Here is a 21,725-nt window from a genome sequence, read left to right on the forward strand (position 1 = left end):
AGCAACATATAAACAAACTCCCAGAAGCCCTTCTTCCCATAAATGTATGGGGTTTAATGCTTGAAAAATAAAAAAGGGATTAATTGTGAATGCTTGTGCTATTCTACAGGGGTGGCTCCGTTCAGTATGACTATTTTTCCCACCCCGGGATAGAGAAAAGAACGAGTTCGCCGGGTGCCATGATTTAGGCTACTTGAATACTCTCCATTGAAGGAGATACCATGTGTAGCAATAACAACGTAAAAAAATAATTTAATGCGGTATATTAAAGTGATATATCATTTTAAAGGTTATGTCATTACAAACTCAATTATACACATTTTTTCAAAATCCATCAATTTTTGACAGAATTATGGCCCTTTTAATTTTACATTTTTATCAATTTTTCTGCCAAAATAGGTCAAATTCAAAACTTCGGAATTTAAATGAAATGAATAATGTCAAACAACACATTTTGTTTATTTTCTATAAATTTAATACACATTCCTAAATATCAGAACCTAAACAAAGTTTTAAGCAAATTATTTTACTTTAAAAAAATGATGAAAAAACGTCTATTTTTAAGAAATTTTAAAATTGCTTAATATTTTGAAGAATGAGCTTGAAAAAGGTAAAAGACAAAGAACATTTACATTCTTCCATTCACTGCTTGACTGTTGCATTTTTACAATGAATAGTATTATAAATAGGAAGATTAAAGGCAAACAAAAAATTAGTTGCCATGGTAACCATTCAATAAAAATTACATTACTAATGCTTTAAACATCGCTTTTTGTTAAAAATGAGAATTATGTACATCTTGCCATGATTGCCTGACAGTTGTAATAAAGGTGAACTTCAACCCATCTAGCAATTCTGAATATTTCAATATAAGTATGAGATTGTCAGCAATTTTCAAGGTTAAATTATAAATATAATTCTATACAAAGTATGACCAAATGATTAACAAATAACAGAAATATTTCATTGACTGAAGCGGACATGCTAAAAAGTATCACATTGAAAATACAAAGGTTTTTAGACAACAATTAAAGAAAACATTTTATATGGAAACATTTTCACTCTATAATCACTCAAAAAATGAAGGAACTGTTCATGCTGTACAGGGGTCTTTGGAAGTGCAGATACTTCTTATTGCAAGAAAATTAATCCTCTTTGCACTACACTGTAATCTTGGATATTGCAGGAATTGAGACAGAATCTGTGAGACACTTCATGGTATGACTGTTGCATGATAGAACCACTGTCAAATACTGAAAAATACTGTCAAATTACACCAAGCTGTTTTTTTCTCAGAAACCATCATGAGCCTGAAAATATAACAAAGGAATGTGTTGATTTCAATTAATACACATGTTCACAAAAGAAACTACATGCATTCAGTTTATATGGCAACATACATATATACAGATGTATACATACAGTGTAAAAAGGTTTTATCACATTTAATTAAGAGAATACATTATATTACCAGATATTGTCTTAATATTGTCTTAATAAAGTTGACATACATACAGAGAGAAATAAGGATTTTCTAATTTAAAACTTCATACTGTTCAACATTTTTGTCCACTTTTTGTACATAACAAATTACCTTTTCTCTATAATAATTTATTTTTCCTTCCAAATTATTCCTCAAAAAAGTCAACATTATATTTTTAATAGAGCAAATAAATACAATTTGACAAAAAAGTACATACAATTAGGTTACTGAATCTGCATCAGTCAGGTGAGAGTGAAACTGAAAGTAAACAGAAACATAGATAATTATGTATTATTCAGAGAGGGACAACTATGTATATATATATATATATATATATATATATATATATATATGTAATGAGGTTTGATGTCTATACACAGTTTGGTATTTACCAGAATCAATTTAAGAATCAATTCAACTTTACAGCTCAAAAAAAATGTCAAAAGCATTTATTTTACAAATAATAAAATATGTCATCATACAAAATGTCAAAGTTTATAAAGAGTTCTCAATAACTTCAGGTATGATTTCAAAGAAAATTAAGCAAATGGCATGTTTATGAGATATTCTTTGGTAAATATATGCATCATAGTTCTAAGTTACCTCAGTTCTGCAATCCTTCCCATCATTCTGACTGGCTGAATTTGAGTGGTATGAATGTATTCTATGGCTTTATTTCTCACTGAAAGGAAGAAAAGATTAAATAAAAAAGGGAAAAAAGACTAATAAATGACAAAACTGACCACCCATGAATTGGCAGACATACTAATGTGTAAAAATACTCAAAATATTTAGTCAAAAAGGAAGAACAGCCATTTATGGAATGTGAAGTTTAAAATAATTTCAAATGAATAATCAAAACATTGAGTTGAAAATTAATGACAGCAATTGAAATCCTATCATAACAGGAATTCCAATAAATATGAAGACAAATAATGTTTGAAAAGTTGAATAATTTTTACAGAGAGTGATTTTATAATCCAAGTAACTATACAGAACATAAAAATGTTTCCTGAAATTCACACATTAAAACACTGATATGTTGAAATTTGAAACTTTCCAATTATTATTTAACTTTTAAGTATAAGTTACTTGGTGATAATGTATGATCTATAAAATCTATAAACAATTAAAATTGGTAGGCATCCAATTAACTGTTTAGAAGATTAAAAAAATGCTTACTTTCTTAGTTTCAATTGTGAAATGCCTATATAAGCCAGCCTGCATTTTTCTTATTAACCAATAAAACACTAAATGGAAACTTGGCGTTGTAATTTGATTAATTGGGTTTTGGTTGTCGAGCTCTTTTAAGTTATTTAATATGAATTTGTCGGTCAATGCCCGTTGCAGAAACATGCGCATAAACAATAACAAACTTCAGCTTGACAGATTCTTAATTAATAATATAGAATGGCTTAATAAAAAATAACTGCCAATTCTCCAATAGTTTATTCACATTTTTTAAAACCGAAAGTGACCAGATCCTTAAAGAACCCGGTCTGTTTATTTCATTAAAACCAATCACAATATTGCAAATGTCTTATTTATTCATATTATAAAACATTTGACCAATGTTCATGCAAAAGAATTGGCAACCCCTTATAAATAGCATTCTAAATATAATAAAACAATGATATGCATAAACCTACCTCAATGTTTACTAAAAATAAATTACTATTTACAGAGGTTGGCATTTAAAAAGTTAACAAAAATTACTTCCTGGTTAATTCGGATACTCTCGGCTTTTAAGGTTGCATGCCTTATGAGTCATCAAATTGTTCTTGTTTTTGGCCACTCTCAGAAACGATGTGTTTATAAATAGCCCTTGCGGAAAAATGCGACAGATTACTGAATCAAATGGATAGTATCACTTTGTAGATAAATGAATGAATTTTCAGAAATTCGATGATGCATTGTTGTTCTCTTTCGATTTGGACCTATAATTCAGCATGTTTTATCCCCTGTTTCAGTTTTTGTCAAAATAAAAGCAGAAAATATACATAATAATTCATTTAAGTTATACTCACCGATGCAGGAGACGTCAATGTATCCTTGTAAAGTCATTGACAATCAAAACAATTCTTAAAATATCCGAAATCGAAAGTATAAAATGACAGTCAAAACGTCCCAAGACCGGCAGAAAAACGACATATTACAAAAAATGCTTGTGAAACTTTTTGCTCGTTTTATTTTGTTTCACATAATTAGATAAAACCCGTACTACAGTTGATAGATAATTTATTCATGATTATTTTGGTACCATTTTCGGCAGTAAGTATAAATGTTTGCAGGAGTAATATCCATTGGAGTGAGGAGTGGTATTAGCATTGTGCAGAATAGGGAAGTGTAAAAAACGACGTTACGTTGTTATTGCTACCATGTGGGAGGAAAGTGTCACGTGACAAATTCACTCAATGGCCGAGGATTAAACAGACGGACTATCGAAGGGTAATTTTACCGTTAAATTCACAATGATTGTTAAATAAAACACACACCACTAGTAGTATTTATACGGGTCAGAGTGTGCACAATTATATGACTACGATATATACTACTGATCGATAGGTATTTCTCACGATCGAGAGTATAAACAAACTTGATCAATGAAAATCACGTGACCGTTGGAATGTGTTTCCCACGGTGAATACTATAAAGATTATAGTAAGCAAAATTGTAAGGCTACTATTTAAGCTTTTAAAATTTAGTTGTGGTTGGTCAAAGTTTTGTTACTAATTTCCAACCTGTATAATTTGTTACTAAGAATATTTGGCTAGGCCTTGTATTATTCACTTATTTTTTCAATTTATGATAGATAATTAAATGTTATTTTTGCTAGGAGTCTTGGGGTACTGAATGGAACCTTCCCGACACCTGACCTGGGTAGGATAAAGCTGCCGGTAAAAGGGGTAACATTAATAATTAAATAAGATAAAATATAAATTAAAAATGTAAATAATAGCTTAGATTATATATATATATGATGTTCAAAAATGAACAACATATTAAATTAGACTGTTTCTGACAGTATTTAATAGAGAATGCTAAATCCAGTTATGGGGCAATTAATTAAAAGTGCCGACAGCTTCCAGACAACCGACCTTTATAAATAAAAATAAAAATATAATTAAAAATATTGTAACATATTGTATATTATGATATACAACACATTGTATATTATGTCTAAATTTTGTCGGTTATCTGGCAGTCAACCAGGAATTTGGCAAGTGACCTGAAGACAGACCTCTGGGCAGCCTTGCTGGGGTTTAGAATATTGTTTATATTATAATCCAAACCAGAAAAAGTTAGGGCTGCCCTAAGTTCTGCCCTCTGTCCCCTGTAAGTGTCACAGTGTAACAGAATGTGGGAAGTGTCACAGGTCACTCCAGGATCATTCACCTCCACACGCCTGAGGCCCTCCTTTGCAAGCCCGTCAACCACTTCATTCCCCTTCAGGCTGACATGAGCTGGGACCCATACCATGGTAACCTTTAAGTTTTTCTCCAGACACTTATCATTTTGTTCCAAAATGTCTTTTATCAAATCAGGTCTGGAGCTGCTACCTCTGTTTTGTATAGACTGCAATGATGATAGCGAGTCTGAGAGGATAGCAGTATGTATGGGCTTGTTACTGATAACCCAGTCCAGTGCATCTTAAATTGCCAAAAGTTCAGCCGAAAATATGGAGAGATGGTTGCTGAGTCTTTTAATATTTTTGATATTTTTGGATGGAATATAAAAGGCACATGCAACTATGCCGGTTTCTGGGTTTTTAGATCCATCTGTGTAAATTTTTAAATGCTCAGCATAATTTTGATCAATATAAGAGAGAGTTTCAGGGGTGGTTTTAAACACAAATTTAATTTGCAGTAGTTATGTCCGTTTGTAAACAAGTTTGAGAACAGAATGACTAAAACTTTGCTGAAACATTACCAATCATTCCAGTCTTGATTTATTGAGTAATGAAAATTATTTAAATTACAAAAGAAGTTGTCAAAATATAATTTTCACAACACTTCCTTTTCTCATTGACACACTTTTTCAAAGCCTTAAAAGTCTTTTAAGTTACCGACATGATGAATAAACAGTAATTAACAACAATTTTAATGTCACTATGTGTAATTATAAGTTGTTTGCAACGCAAACACGCATGCATGCAAATTATAACAAATTAAACAAACAAACAACAAAATGGTAAAACATTTCTTTAAGGAACAATTAGCATCTTTTATTTCCGAAATTAAACTTACCTTATTGGAAATACACACTTTTGTATCTGGTCAATACTACCAATACGTTTTTTAATATGTAATATCAATAAAATCAATTTATTCCTTCCTTTTGTAGCATTAAGAATGATTTTTTTTTAAAAAGCTGCGTTTTTCCTCTATATATATATATTGGCTGCGTTGCTGTGTTTTATAACCTAAAAACGCAGCCTGCATCTTGCAGCCTGCGTTAATCGCTGCGTTTCATACCGCCCCCCCCCCCCCCCCCCCCCAGGTATTGGTTATACCGGGGATAGCAGGGGAAATGGGCCATGTTTTTACCTTCGAGGTGGACCAGCAGTGCCGAGTGAATGCGGTGGAATTGTTTTTGCGCTGAAAACCGGGAATGGGCCTAACCTAGGATATCCCCAGGGTCAGGGGGCATTTGGCGGGGCTTTTACCAGCAGTTTGTCTGTGCTGAGTGGGAATTTTACCTGGGATTGGCTGGACCGAAAGTCAAAGTCCCCGCTATTAGCAGGACCTGGGGGGCCTATGCTGCAATTGACTGTTGTATTACTTGGATTATTTTCTTAACTTTACGACACACCCCTCTACAGTATAGTATGGTCAAGTTAAGTAATATTTATTTACAGGAATTGGATAACTTAACAAGTAAAGTAAACTTTACTGAGCTTTTGAAACCGACATACATACTTATAAATCAAAATTGATATTTTAGGATCTACACTGAATAAACCCAAAATGTTAGTTTTGATTTGCTAAATTCGAATTGTATTTTTATCTATCCACACAGAATTTACAGTACCATCAGATAACAAATTTTCTAAATATTCTCTGTTTGCCAAATAGGGAAGACAGGTTAAAAGGTTGCTATCTGTGACCAAAAAAATACTGTTCAAAATTGCGAGTATCGATCATTTATCGTTCGTTCAGAACATGCAATGGCATAGTGGTTAGATAATCTGACAGTGGTGCTGGACGTCAGGAGTTCAAATATTGTCGTGAGTTCAATGTACCAAAAGAATACCTTTGGAATACACAATTATCTATAAAAAATGGCAGAGCAAAATGCTCATATTGAAGTAATAATGCCTTTGATCGAGCTTGGATAACTTGGTGATGAGGAAGCCTATGACACAGTAAGCGGTTCACACCCAGGGAAATTCTCAGATAGAACAGCGCTTCTGAACTTGTTTATTACATTTTTCATTTGTATTGAAACTGAGACAATTATTGAAAAAACATTATTGCTGATCTTCTGAAAACAAATCTAACATTCAAATATTTAATTTGTAATATGAACTAAGGTTTATATTGATTAGAGATTGCTCCAGTTGGATTTAAACTAACCACCAACAAAAATATATGCATTTAAATCACACAACATAAACAACTGCGCCACAGATCTTATCTGTATGTTTTGGGGTTTTAAAATTTAGCAGTTAAATAAAGATTAGCATACTGATAGGTCTGTTGCTTTAGTTGCTTAGTAAACATAATGTCAGTGATTTCATCACTATTACTATTAAAATATCAGTTTTCTTCTTCAAAGCTTCTCACATTTGCACCGTTTTTTACCATTCATCATAACATTGGGAAACAATTTTAATCAAAACTGAATCACAAAAAGATAACAAACAAACACGGATGAAACATTTAAAAATACAATAGATTTCAGTTGGTTTCTATTTTCTTGTTCATTTTTGCTTGAAATTATTCTGATTGAATGTGATTATTGTTGCTTAAATTAGAACTTTGTGAATATTTAAGGAATGCAAGGGTTCAGATTTCAGATTGCTCATTATTTCTGAAACACTAAATACTGTATTTGATTGTGTACGAGGGGTTATCAAGAATTACGTGGACTTCTTACATATTTTCGATATTTATCGTCTAAATCATTTATAAATTCATGAATATCTTGTACAAAGTGTTCTGCATAGACGATATGAATTTTAGGTCTGAAAATTTTAGGAGTTTGGAAAATTACGGGTTTTAAAATAACAGTAACGCACGGTCGGCTCACCGTCTAGAATCTACGTTTACAAACTTTTTATGTATCTTTCACAACACGCTTTTCTTCCATGTTTATCTACGAAATTACGTCACATATTACGCTGACGTTATACTGACGTCATACTAATATATTGTTCAAATTTCTGATGCCATTTCCGTTATTTTCTGAGTTGATTATAAGCACAGTCTGGAATACAATATGGCGTCATCACACTTTGTAGAAGGCGAGCGGTAATAAAGTTTTTCGTTCCATTGGGGAAAAAACCAACACCGACTATGAAAATGATGGCCAAGATGAAAATGAAGCAACCTGTGTGTCGTTCATTAGTATTCAACTGGCATCAATGTTTTAGAGAAGGGCGAGATTCCATAGAAGACAATAAGGGAAGAGGACGGAAGAAGACGAGGGGCACGACGTTAGTGACGTCGGTGAAGAACACCATCAAAGGGGATCGCCGTTTGACAGTCGTGATGTGACATGCGTCGTCGGGGTGGGGTACGGAAGTGTGCAAAGGATTTTAACGGATGATTTAGGCATACGTATGGTTTGTGCAAGATGGGTCCCTGGATTGTTAGACTTGGAGACCGTCGCGCGTCTGCCATAATCGTCAGATCTGGCGCCAATGGATTGTGCCAGTATTCCCAGAAATCAAGAGTCAGCTTAAAGGACATCGTTTTAATTTATTCCATCAACTGCAAGTTAATGTGCATATTAAGATATCCACGTTTTCTATAGAGTGGTATTCGAATAACTATACGCAGTGGATTACGCGCCATGAAAAGTGTGTCACTGTTGGTGGGAAATACTTCGAAAAAATGTGACGCTTTATAAGTGCAACGTCACTAACGTCATTGGACTGCGCCGGTCGGGTTTAACATTAATGCATGTAATTCAGCAAATAAATTATGTTTTGTTCTGAAAATCTCAGGAATTGTACCAAATATGTTTTATGTATTGTATGTGACTTTTCTATGTTCTATGTGCAACGGTATTTGAATTATTAAAAAAGTCCACGTAATTCTGGATCAACCCTCGTACACTGCACTTTCTTGTTAAGCATTCATCCAAATCATTTGGGTAAATATTGGCAGAAAAACTGCTTTGGGATTTATACTGGTCATCAAACCTGGCACTGACAAAAACATACGACGTGTTTAATGAATGTGCGGGAAAGAGATATAAAGGTGTCGGCCCACAAAGAAATGCTTGCGGGTCGCTGTACCCCTTCAAGTAGTTCTTGAAAAAAATGATTATCTCGGGTAGCATTTGATTATTAGACGGCGCCCTACTGGGCGCCGAATATATTTCATATTACTTTGGAAATATTCCAACTTAAGGACTATTTTATAAACTGCAGAACAATGCTTTCAATAGTTTCCATGTTGCATGATAAAATATGAAGTTTATTTTGTTTTATAAAATTTTACACTTTAATTGATAATGAAACCTTAAATTATAACAGCCCTGCTTATCATTTTGAAAATTTTGATTTTAAATATCAACTTACTCATAACAACTCGGCCATCTCCGAGAAAGATACAGGCTGAGGTGTTCCGATAGATATCAAATAGATGATGGTTACACGGTACTATTAAAATATCCTTAATGCTTGTAAACCTCCTACGCAGTAATCTCCATTGGTGACAGCAAAAATGCAGAGTTTTGAAAAATTAATCTTGAGCTTAATTGTTTGTTTTGAAAATGTCATTTGAAGGAATGAACTCCAGTTAATTCCCCATTGATGTATAGTGTTTTTATCCCCGTTCTATACACTCATAATGAGTGAAATGTGTTACAAAAACTTAAACAAAATATAAAGCAAGGTATTAACATAACATGCCGGTACAAATAAAAGGTGAATTTCATGCTATTGAAATCTATGTATTAGACCATTGACTCTATTTCATCCGAAGAAACGCATGTATATTTTAAAAATACGCCTCCGACACTAGGGAACATTCGTTGTATAAAACAAGAGAAACGAAAATTATACACAACATGACAGTGGTAGCAAAAAGGTTTATTTTTTATTTTTTTTAAAAATCGAACATTCGAATATTGATTTTGACATTCGAATACCTAACGTTCGATCGAACATTCGTTTGCATCCCTAATATTTTTGTTATAATTTAGTTTTAACCGGAGGATTAGCTTGGAAAAAAACAGAATATCTTTAATTCCGGGCTTAAACTATTGTAACAATATTATTAACCAAAATGTCCTTCGAGCATATGTACACCCAACATAAAACAAAATATTATCATTGAAATATGGTTATTTGCATGCAAGTTTTTCTTCTAATTTCATTGCGCCGACATGATGCTATGCATCAACTTTTTTCTTGTGTGTACATTGTATTCTTGTATGTATTTTCAAGTTTACACATGATTTATATTATATTTAATACAGTGATGTGGTTTTGAATAATATTTTGCAGGACGTCTTTCTTGGGTGGATGGATTCAGAGATGACCCCAGAGATGCGGCCATGACTGTGGCACATGTACTTTATAGATAGTGACTGTAAAGAAATGTTGATAGTAGAAAAAAAAATCTTGATATGGTTTTGTGGTGTTAAGTTAACTGACAATTAAGTGTTCATAATTTGTCAGAAAAAAGTGTCAAAGCTGAAATATATTCTGCAAATTCAAAATAAAGTGGTGAGCTGGAGTGATATTACATATATATATATAACAAGAAGGACAATTTTGTTATGGACCGTGACCTAGAAGTGAAAACCAGACTTTGGAATAACACAGCTTATATGCAGTGTGCAGTAATGAAATTTCACACGAAAGTTTCTGAGGGTATAGGCACCTAGTTTCTAAAAGAATTTTACCATGGTTCGTATAATTTTAGTTCTATTCAAATTTTAAAATTTTGACAATTTTTTTTAAAGATTTGCCTGCCCCTGTCTGAACACTTAAATTCTTGGTCTTTGGACTATTGTCTGCATCTTCAAAACCTGACTTTTGGGAACAGGACACATTTTTCTGATATTTTATCCAGTTTGACTGCAATATAAGTTGTATTTATCAATAATTCAGGTAAAAAATGACATTATTACCATTTAATACCGGGAAGTTATTTGTTAATTTGTTTTATTTAAATCATGGATAGGTTTATTAAAGAGTGTCATGAACAGCTGGAACTTTTCAGTACACAACATGCAAATTAAGAATGAACTGTGTGTGCCGGCTTTGTGAACAAAAACACAAGGCGGCTATGGTAAGTTGCGTCAAGATATCTCTGGGACCCCACCCCTCGGACACGCAATGCAGTTCGTGTTTCGCTGATCATCCATTTGGGGATTTAGATATTTTACCCCAGCCAACAGGCTGAATGTTTAATTTTACTCAATACTAGGCTTTGTTTTAGTGCGAACATTAACATGTTTTTCTAATTGCAGTTGCCGCTTGGGACAATAAAGTCAAGTCAGCAACTGTCTACCAGATGGCCAGATTCATCTCTTCCAAAGGATGTCATACCTTTCCAGGTGGGTGTGCATTGATTGATTAATTGACTGATTGATTGATTGATTAATTGCTTGCTTGCTTGCTTGCTTGATTGATTGATTGATTGATTGATTGGTTGATTGATTGATTGATTGATTGATTGATTGATTGATTGATTGATTGATTGATTGATTGATTGATTGATTGATTGATTAAGTGTGAGTTTGTGTAAGTGAATAAGTGTGAGACTATAACTCAATGACTGTTGGGCTGTAAAGGTGTGTGAGTGTGTGCATGCTTACATATTCTCTATCCTGGTTGGCATACAGGACCGTCATCAGACATTCTGCCATGAATGAGTTTAAAGCCATTTCTTATTTACTATATTGATGTTTGATTAAATTTACACCGCCGTGTTACTGAGTAACACTATGAAATTGGGCCTAAATCATCAAGCTAGAGATTGGCATAATTTTTTACAAACTTCTGCGAGATTTCTGCCCTTGAAAATATTTTCTCGCAGCCCGCCTCAAAGTTACACTTCGTTCAGTATTTGAAAGCTTTCTGATACACTTTTTGTTTATTTGAGATCTTAATGAGGCTACTTCTAAGTAACTGGGTGCTCAAAGTAACTAGATGCTCTTGGTGTTCACTGGGTGACAAAGTCTACCCAGTATTGGTTGTTTCTTTTTTCTGAAAAGATATTTCTTGTGAATTGCCCAGTTGCAGTGGTTTTGACGCCACAGAACCAGCACAGCTCCATGACAGATATACATGTTTCGTCATTTATGTCAGTACTGCTGTAATGGAGGCCGCACAATTTCTGTGTGGAAATGTCATCTGATACACTCATAACGGCGTATTTCTAGCATAGCTTCCATAAGTGCATGGCCATTCTCTGTCATTTTCAGATACACTGTGTTGTGTGTGGATAAGAAATCCAGAGTGGTACCACAAGTCACCTAAGCCACCATTCCCCTAACAGACGCAAGGCTCATGGGGACAGTCCCTGCAGTTTACAGCAAAGTTCTCAATTGTAGCCCTACTAACTTTAGGTAAGCGATAAATCTGGGCTTCAAGATATCTCCGTACTCGCTTTAAGTTTATACTTGATGTGAGATGTTCTATAAGCCACATACATGTTCACTACTTATGACGGATAAGAACTTTCGCAAATTGATTATAAATGCGTTTTCCCAGAAGTTCGATATTGGGGCTGGTGGGGCCAAAGTCAAGGTCACTGTTACTAAAAATAGAAAAACGGTTTCCGGACGATAACTCATAAAAAGCTAGACAGATTTGAACAATTTTTGGTACACATGTGTAACATCAGAAGATACAGGTCAAGTTCGATATTGGGGCTGGTGGGGCCAAGCTCAAGGTCATTGTTACTAAAAATAGAAAAACGGTTTCCGGACGATAACTCATGAAAGGCTTGACAGATTTGAACAATTTTGGTACACAGGTGTAACATCAGAAGATACAGGTCAAGTTCGATATTGGGGCTGTTGGGGCCAAGGTCAAGGTCACTGTTACTAAAAATAGAAAAACGGTTTCCGGACGATAACTCATGAACGACTAGACAGAATTGAACAATTTTTGGTACACATGTGTAACATCAGAAGATACAAGTCAAGTTCGATATTGGGGCTGGTGGGGCCAAGGTCAAGGTCACTGTTACTAAAAATAGAAAAATGGTTTCCGGACGATAACTCATGAAAGGCTAGTTTTTCTTGTCAGCAGTGTAACTTCTAAATTACTCAACAGATTTAAATAAAACAATACATGCATGATAAAGAAGATGCAGTGTGCAGTAACCTTGGAGTTATGGCCTCTTTTCAAAGGAATGGTTTGCCATTCCTGTGTCCAGGCGTCATTTGGTGGTATTCGTCACTCCTGTGACAGCTCTAGTTTTTCTTGAGTTACACAGTATGTAAGGAGGATTTAGTGTGTACACAACTCCTCATTTATTTTCATATGTTGTTTGCAGACTTTATGTCAGAACAGAAAATTCCTGTTTATTAGCTCGACTATTCGAAGAATAGGTGGGCTATACTACTCGCCCCAGCGTCGGCGTCCGGTTAAAGTTCAGGGCAAGTTGGGATTTTCACTTATAAGTCCAATACCATACATTCAATTGACTTAATATTTCACACAGTTGTTCAGGGCCATCACATGATGAGGTTAGATAACTCCATATTATTCTTTGCACAGATAATGGCCACTGATTGACTATGGAACTTGGGTTAAAGTTTTAGGGAAAGTTGGAATATTTATTAATAACTTTTATATCCTTTGTTCAATTGACTTAATACTTCACACAGTTGTTCAGGACCATCCCACAATGAGGTTACATAACTCAATATTATCCTAAATACAAGTTATGGCCCCTGATTGACTCAGGTTAACGTTTTAGGCAAGTAAAAGTTAAGGGCAAGTTGGGATTTTAATAAAAAAAACTTCTATACCATTCATTTAATGCACTTAATAAAATTCAAAATTATTTACGACCATCTAACAACAAGAAACATAACTCTGTTTTAAGCCTAAATACAAATTATGATTTTTTTTTTAATTTCCTTTGAAAGGCATATTTGTATATTCTTAACCAAATTTTTATAATAGGAAATCAAGTTATTTGAATGACTTGCGTCATTGTTTGGGCGGGCTGGTGGGAGGGCAGCATCAAAGTCACCTTATGTATAGAATAATTTTAGTTAGGTTTGACATAAAGAGACCAAACCTGGTATTATTACATTGTTATTGTATTCTGAGTCAAAGCGGCGTAGTCGAGCGCGCTGTCTTACGACGGCTCTTGTTATTTATACATGTAACATAGATGTGTACAAGACTAACATTAGGAACATGACATAAAAGAGATCACTATGATTTATTTTTTTTCAAAAAAAGATATTTTTACCGTTAAAGTTAGTAAGAAATGTCTTCTGCTCATCTTAATATGACATTATTACATGGAATGATGTTAATTTCCCAAGACACATTTCCACATGGCGCAGCTCATTTATATATTTTGGTGATGGACTGTTTAGAATGGGTCAGTTTTAACTGAACAGAATGTTTTAATCGCCATTTTACAGAGTGCGAGCCAGTCCTGGCCATTCTTTACATTGTTGAGGACAGTCCTGCCAACATAACAGTTCGTTCAATGACAAGTAAAACAAACTTGTCTCGTTTGCATTTTTGATTGCTAACAGAATTTTGTGTGCACAGTTTGAGATTATTTAAATTAATTATACCTGACATCTATTCAACATATACCGGTATTAAAAACTCCAGGACAATATTTTCAACTATCACTTAACATTATCACCCACTGCCAGATTATATAATTTTATATGATGATAACTCCTTTCTTCACAATTGTTGTTAAATATATAATGTTTAAACAAACAATAAAATGGAAATTATGCTCTTTAAATCCAGAACCATTATTAACTGTCAGATGCTACTGGTAAATGAACTGGTCTTGATGTACTTTTTGTGAGATAATAACTATTTGCATATTACCCCGGTACTACTATTGTACATTCAATAGAACATCGTCTTGTTTGTATGGTTAAATGGCTTTATTATGTTCCCCCAGTGTAAGACTACCAGTGATATATCGAGATTTATCAGTGTAATAACATCCTTGCGCTATATGATAATCCTGTTAGTAGTATACCAGGATTCTTGATCATAAGCCATTCACATAACATCCTAATAGGACAGAACAGTTAATGTAAATCATTTCGAGAAATTATGACATAGTGATGCCTTTCTTGTTTAAATTCATTTTTGTATTTTAAGGTAAAGAACGGATCGATGATTTCCTGGATATGGACAAGACCAACTACCTGCAGGGATTAAGCAGAATAGAGCAGTATTGAAAAACAAGAACAAAACTTTTTAATGAAAACAAAACACTTTCGTTAGAAAGCACAGAAGAAAAAAGCAGCAATGACGATACACTGAAGTGATTGGAGTTTCACCACGATAAGATACCATAAAGAAAGTCAACAAGTCGGTCGGTTTTGCAGGTGGTCTGCAAAAGTGCAAAAAATTGTGACGCAAACCAAAATACTTAGACTAAAGTTTTCAAGAAACTGTACTGTCTTTGAACTTTAAACATATGTTCGCTTGAAGTGAAGATGTATTTGACATAGTTATGATATTGAGCAGTCCAATATTTGTTAGAGGGGGAAAGGATTTGTAAAAGTTTCAAGATGCAAACAAATAATCATTCTCAAGACAATAATGAATTATAAATATTTAAAAGATACATACTGTGGAAGAACTTTTTATACATACTTATTCACATTATTTAAGAAAATTTGGACTCAGTTTGATCTGTACCTAGCAAGCTATAATATGCAAATATGGTAACTTTATTATTCATATAAATTTATTCTGATGCCTTGATTAACAGGTGTGAAATAAATAGCACAACAGCTACCTATTTGTTTGACTGACCACTGTGCACACACTGTGATATATAGCCATAGATATTAAAGTAACCATTAAAGCTGCACTCTCACAAATTGACAGTTTTGACCTTTTGTTATTTTTTTTGTCTCAGAGTCTATATAATCATATAATGATAACACAATTTAATAGTTCTTTCCAGGATTAGTGTGTCACTTTGTATGTAAATACACATGGATATTTGCTCAGTAACCACAACATTATGTCATTCTTGTTGTATTTATCAAAAGCTAATGTAGCTTTAAAATGTGTGTACAATGTTCCACCATTCTGTCAACTGCATGCTGCATTGTTGCTACTGTTATAGTGAACTTTTTATAAAAATTGAGATTGAGTTTCAAAGAGACAATACATAAATCAGCCAACAATTCATTAAATGGAGATTTTTTGCATTGATGAGATATTGTTGCACACAGATCTAGAATATTGGAGCCTTAGGCCATAATAATACAAAAACCTTGTCATATGTACACAACCATCATTCAATACAATTATTTTAAGAGATTTGGTAACACGAGAGCTTAATTATAACATTGTGTCAAAGTTTGTGAATGTGTGTTCTTTGGATGTTCAGTAAATATTTATAAATAAATTCCGGTGTTTATTCTTTTCTAAAACCTAAATAGGTTTTCAACTGGTATGGACAGGCATAGGATAGCATAGTATGAACAGAGACACCAGTATTTTCCATAACCCTCAGTTTTACTTAATGTTTATAAACATACTATGATACAATGTAACATGTAGCATGAAACAGCATTAGAACTTAATGAAGGAGTGAACTGTACAAATACAATTTCACTATAAGAACAAAAAGTTCTTGAAAGTTTGAATTTATTTTAAAATACAATGTATGTTTATATCAGTTCTTTTATCCCCACCAAAGGCAGATGGATATTCTTTCAATGTTGTCTGTCCGCCCCTCCTTCCCCCTGTTCGTCCGTCAGTAACACTTTTTTCTGTCCCGAGCCATATTTAGGTACTTGATAGTAAAAAATTGTTGAAACTTTGAATGAATGTATATTTGATAAGGGTAATGATGTGTTAAGAGCTTTTACATTCCAGTAATGTATAGCAGATTCATGGCCATTTGGAACTTAATACTGGTGGGTCATATATCACTTTCCATAAGGTTATATACAGGAATGGGAATGATGCATGTCAAATGCCGTCAAAATCTATATAGTTATGTATAGTAGAGTTATGGCCCTTTGTTACTTTCAAATAACCATTTCTGCCTATATACAAAAACATGTCCAATCAATAATTGATGAACGGTCAGGCAAAGTGTCCTCAAACTTGGTCAGACAGACAGACAGAAAATTTATTCAAGTCTCACTTTTATTCGTTCATGGGATAAATACAGATAAAACATGCAATAATAATGTATAAAACCACTCCTCATGGAGTTATGAGAGACTATTTGCTCAATAAAAAAAACAATAAAATATATCAACTTTAAAACATGCAATATAACTTAAAAAAATCAGTAATAAAGATAAGGTGAGAATAATCATTATTGTACAAAACATGCAATAAAACATATTAACACTAATTACTTGTTATACAGATACTGACATCGGAGTTTTAGGATATCTTGACAGGTTTTGGCACTGTATTTAACAATAGTTTCATTTGAAAGAAGGAATGAAAGTTTTTCGTTATCCGATAATGAATTGAAATTATTATTAATATCAATAACTTTTAACAACAGTAAATGTCGTAGATTATTATATAAAGGACAATGTAATAAAACATGACATTCATCTATAGATGGGCTCTGAACATAGTATTCTGTTTTATATGTTTGCTTAAAAGTTCTGTATAGCCGCAGTTTGTTGCCTCCATTTATCTGTCGTATGCTTGTATTTACATTTATAAAATTACGCCATTGATGGTGAATTTGGTTAAGCATAGTTGTATGACACTTACCTATTAATCTAAAGTGTTCAGATCTACGAAATTTAACGTTTATATCCAAGTTATAGTCAGCTATATCTTTCACTTTATTCATTACTGTTTTTTATGTAATTAGTTTTATAAGCTAATCTGACCCAATGGGAAATGACAACTTTCCATTGTTTAACAAGAGGTGGGGTCCATCCAATGTCACCATTCACAGCGGCGTTTGGTGTATATTTTCCTACTCCAAGAAAGAAGCGACTGACTCTGTGCTGGACGGCATTAATGCAGGCGTATTCCCGTGTTCCCCATATCGCAGCACCGTAGCTGATGGTTGGCCAGACTACTGTGTCGTAAAGTTTCGTAAATTCGTTAAATGGCATGCCTCCCATTTAAATTTTGATATAATTAGTCCAAGGGATCGTGTAGCTGACAGGGCAACGTATTTTGCAGTGATGTAATAATCGAGAGTGTCGTTTAGCAGTAGTCCTAGGTAACTATATTTTTCTACGCATTCCAATTCATTTTTACTACATTTGAACTTAAACTGTGTTTTCTGTCTAGACGGATTTCTAAAGTGCATAACCTTGCTCTTCTCAATATTAATGGTCATGTCGTTTGTGCAACACCATCGCGATAGTATGTCTAGAAAATGTTGAAGATCGTTTTCATTTTCGGCAATTAACACTAAATCATCCGCATAAAATAGGTGACTTATTATCTTGCCGTTAGATAAAACACCTGTATTTGAATGCTCAAATAGTTCGCTGCAGTCATTTAAAAAATGTTGAACATTGTCGTGGAAACCAAACAGCCCTGTTTCAGGCCAGTGGACAGGTCAAACCAATCGGTTGTATAGTTGGTCACGCGCACGGCACATTTGACCGATTTGTAAAGCGACTTCAGAGCAGTCAACATTTTGCTGTGTATTCCGAAGTTCCCATCCAATTTAGCCCATAGCTTACTTCTATTAATCCGGTCATAGGCTTTGGAAAAGTCGACGTATGCAACAAAGGTATCCTTCTTTGTCTTTTTTCTAGCGTCGATTATACTAGTTAAAGTTGTTAACTGGTCGATCGTACTTCTGTTTTTCCGAAAACCATTTTGAGTGTCAGATACTGCATTGTTTAGTTCGCTCCATTTAGTAAGTCTATCATCAGAGCAATATACTTTGTAAATTGCCGGTGTCACTGTTATTCCACTGTAGTTAACTGGGTCACGTTTATCTGAGTCTTTCTTTTTCAAGATTGGTAGTTTGTTGATATTGACAAGTAGATGGCCCCTATTGTTTTTTTTATGCCAAAAGGGTACTTTAGGATGGTTTTTTTTCTCTATTTAATGTTCATCACTATGCCGAAATTTGATCCCCACTTGAAAATCATTTATACCAACGGGTCACAATTAAAACATATAACCCAATGAACAATGTTCTTTAATCATGAGCTAACTGCTTTTTGAGCGTTAACAGACAAATTCGTGTGCAGAGGAAACTTTTATTTTTTTAACAAGCACAAAGTTTGTATTTCGCATTTACAGTATTGTAATTCAATTGAAAGTTCTTTTTAACCATGATATATCAAATATTAAGTCACTATTAACAAGCAGATTGAGAGGGGGGCGCAGAGTTTCCTTTTTATGTCAATATAGGAGAAGAATATAATAAAATACGCACATAATGCATCATTTCCGACTACAAATTGTTAAAATTTTCTTGATTGAGTAACCCCAAATCCTCATGCAAACGGCCCTAAGTTACGCCCCCTCAAACGTCAAAACCTGTACCCGCCCCTGACCATTATACATGTTGTTGACCAAACTGTACACAGACCAAGTGACTGATACTAACTTGCATTTAAAGAACGAGATGGTCGGTAAAAGATTTCCGATGAATATGCTATGAAATTTGCAGTCCTCCCGTTTCGACTGGTCATTGTTTCGGGATTCATTACAAACAAATATGAAAATTTACCATTACTAAGTTGTCTCTTAAGGTTAAGTGTCAAAAGAAAGATATATATAATGTGTCCCCCTAATGCCATAACATATGGATGGCCTTAATGCCTAAAAAATAATATTATATATACACTGGTCTCCATAAACCCTTCGACATATATACCTGTCCTCTTAAAACCTGCAACATACTTACAAATTATTAAGGCGACCGCAAATAACGTATATTTTTTGTTTATTAATTGTGTACAAGCCTAAAGGTTGTACACATAATAAATGATCATTTCAGTATTATATTATTAACAAAAAAGCAATATGAAGTATAAAACAAAAAATATACAATGTCTCCTTAATGCCGCAAAATATATACGGTCTCCTTAATGCCCTAAGTAGATATATATAATATATATATTAGCTGCGCCTCTGCGTTTTATACCCTATAACGCATATATATATATATATTCATTTGACATAAGAAAACGTTAATGTTTTGCTTTAGTTGTTAGGTTAACTATCAGTAATTGTAATGCCAACGTCACCGAAACATGCGCCAAGGGACGTTAGTTTCAGGGGTGTGTAATTTATTTAGTTTAATTTAATATATATATATATTATACTTAAAACTGCCGTCATATTGGGTCTGCGTTTTAAACACAACTATTGGTACCACACAGAAGGAGAACACGTAGAGCTTCAAAACCTGTCAATATGCTGCTGCATGGTATTTTGTCTGCGTTACCAGCAATATATACGTGTGATTTGGTGTAAATAACTTAATATATAAGTTTCATAAATACACAATAACATCTGGGTCCGACCCAAGAATATAATTGGGCATAGACCTTATTCTACGATTCTTTTTATTTATAAATAAATACGTGTAATAGTTATATACATAAATACTATAGATTGGGTCAGTTCACTTTATTCGAAATATTTGGGACTACGACATGAAGATATGGAAGTCAAGTTCATCGCAACTAAACGGTTTACACAAGATCAAAGGCCAAACTAATGTGTACTAAATAGTTTAAGATGTGTTGGGTTGCAATCAGTCAACCTCTGACCAGCCAAATGAAAACGTATAGCAACAGGGTAGAATCACATGTGCAAAACGTAGCTACCTGTACAGATTGTCCTGCTGTTTTAATTGGCACTCAAACATTTGACATAAGAAAACGTTAATGTTTTGCTTTAGTTGTTAGGTTAACTACCAGTAATTGTAATGCCAACGTAACCGAAACATGCGCCAAGAGACGTTAGTTTCAGGGGCGTGTAATTTGTTTAGTTTAATTTAATTTTATGCAAAATGTATTGTCGATATTCATGATAGTTTTTTGAAAAAAAATAGCTTTAATTCGATATAATGCTTTTTCTGCATTTTATTCTAGTAATTTGGCGATACTTACCGTACCTATGTGACAATACTTTTTCCGCTTGATGCATGTTCAATTTGAAATATTTTGAGAACCTATGTACATCAATTATTTCCCTCTCAATAAGAGTCAAAGAAATTAATACTTTGAGTGGAAAATCAGAAACGGAAGAAACATTTATGTTTTGTTTGTATTGTTCATTATAGACATATAGTGCACAGTATTTTCTTTTTCGTTTTTATCATCTAAATGAGTGCGTGTAGAGCAAGTCAAATATTATATGATGGTGTCAACCCTCTAAACACTGCCTAAGTTTAGGGTATGCCTACTGAATACGGCTTAAAATTGGATAAACGTACTGAAAACTTAAGTGTTTGTTGTTCGCGTACTGTGTACCGATCCCATTTGCATATTGAATACTGCTATATACGCCCCTTAATATCACGTACCAAAAGAGGGGCGACACCGTCATATATATTCGCCTCTGCATTTTTGCGGACTATTATTGGTACAATTCACTCACTAAGTTTTGTACATTTTTGTTGACGCTCTACGATGTGATAATGTATTTTCGTTGTACAGGCTACTTACTTTAATAATGCTTTGTACTGCGTGTTTCTAGCCCCCCCCCCAAAAAAAAAAAAAAAAGAAAAGAAAAAAGAGTAAGATAAATTAAAATAAATATAATACCCCCATCACTGAACGCGATCCGTGAACAAGGACGCAAGGCTTACTATTATAATGGTGAACTTAGATTTGTTGACACGAGCCCTGATCAACTTAAACAGAATGAGCGTGTGTATAAAACTGCACGCAGAGTTTTACCTGCTAA

The 21,725-nt window shown here is 33.7% G+C and overlaps 2 long non-coding RNA genes across 5 annotated transcripts; one reads left to right on the top strand and one right to left on the bottom strand.

Moving 5' to 3' along the window:
- Positions 1–334: 334 nt before the first annotated feature.
- Positions 335–3,645, bottom strand: LOC128241710 (uncharacterized). Its single transcript, XR_008262450.1, has 4 exons — positions 3,511–3,645; positions 2,087–2,165; positions 1,701–1,741; positions 335–1,310 (listed from the first exon to the last, which is right to left on the bottom strand). It is a non-coding gene; the product is annotated as an uncharacterized LOC128241710 (long non-coding RNA).
- A 147-nt stretch (positions 3,646–3,792) lies between these two features.
- LOC128241711 (uncharacterized) lies at positions 3,793–16,251 on the top strand. Of its 4 annotated transcripts, none has more exons than XR_008262451.1 (7): positions 3,793–3,931; positions 4,320–4,380; positions 4,825–4,964; positions 10,164–10,568; positions 11,135–11,221; positions 12,092–12,235; positions 14,991–16,251. It is a non-coding gene; the product is annotated as an uncharacterized LOC128241711 (long non-coding RNA). The 4 variants fall into 4 exon arrangements; XR_008262452.1 differs by having other exon boundaries at positions 4,860–4,964; XR_008262454.1 differs by lacking the exon at positions 4,825–4,964 and having other exon boundaries at positions 4,320–4,389.
- The last annotated feature ends 5,474 nt before the right edge of the window (positions 16,252–21,725 follow it).

This window comes from Mya arenaria, chromosome 7, assembly GCF_026914265.1.
Source record: "Mya arenaria isolate MELC-2E11 chromosome 7, ASM2691426v1".
Lineage (NCBI taxonomy): Eukaryota > Metazoa > Mollusca > Bivalvia > Myida > Myidae > Mya > Mya arenaria.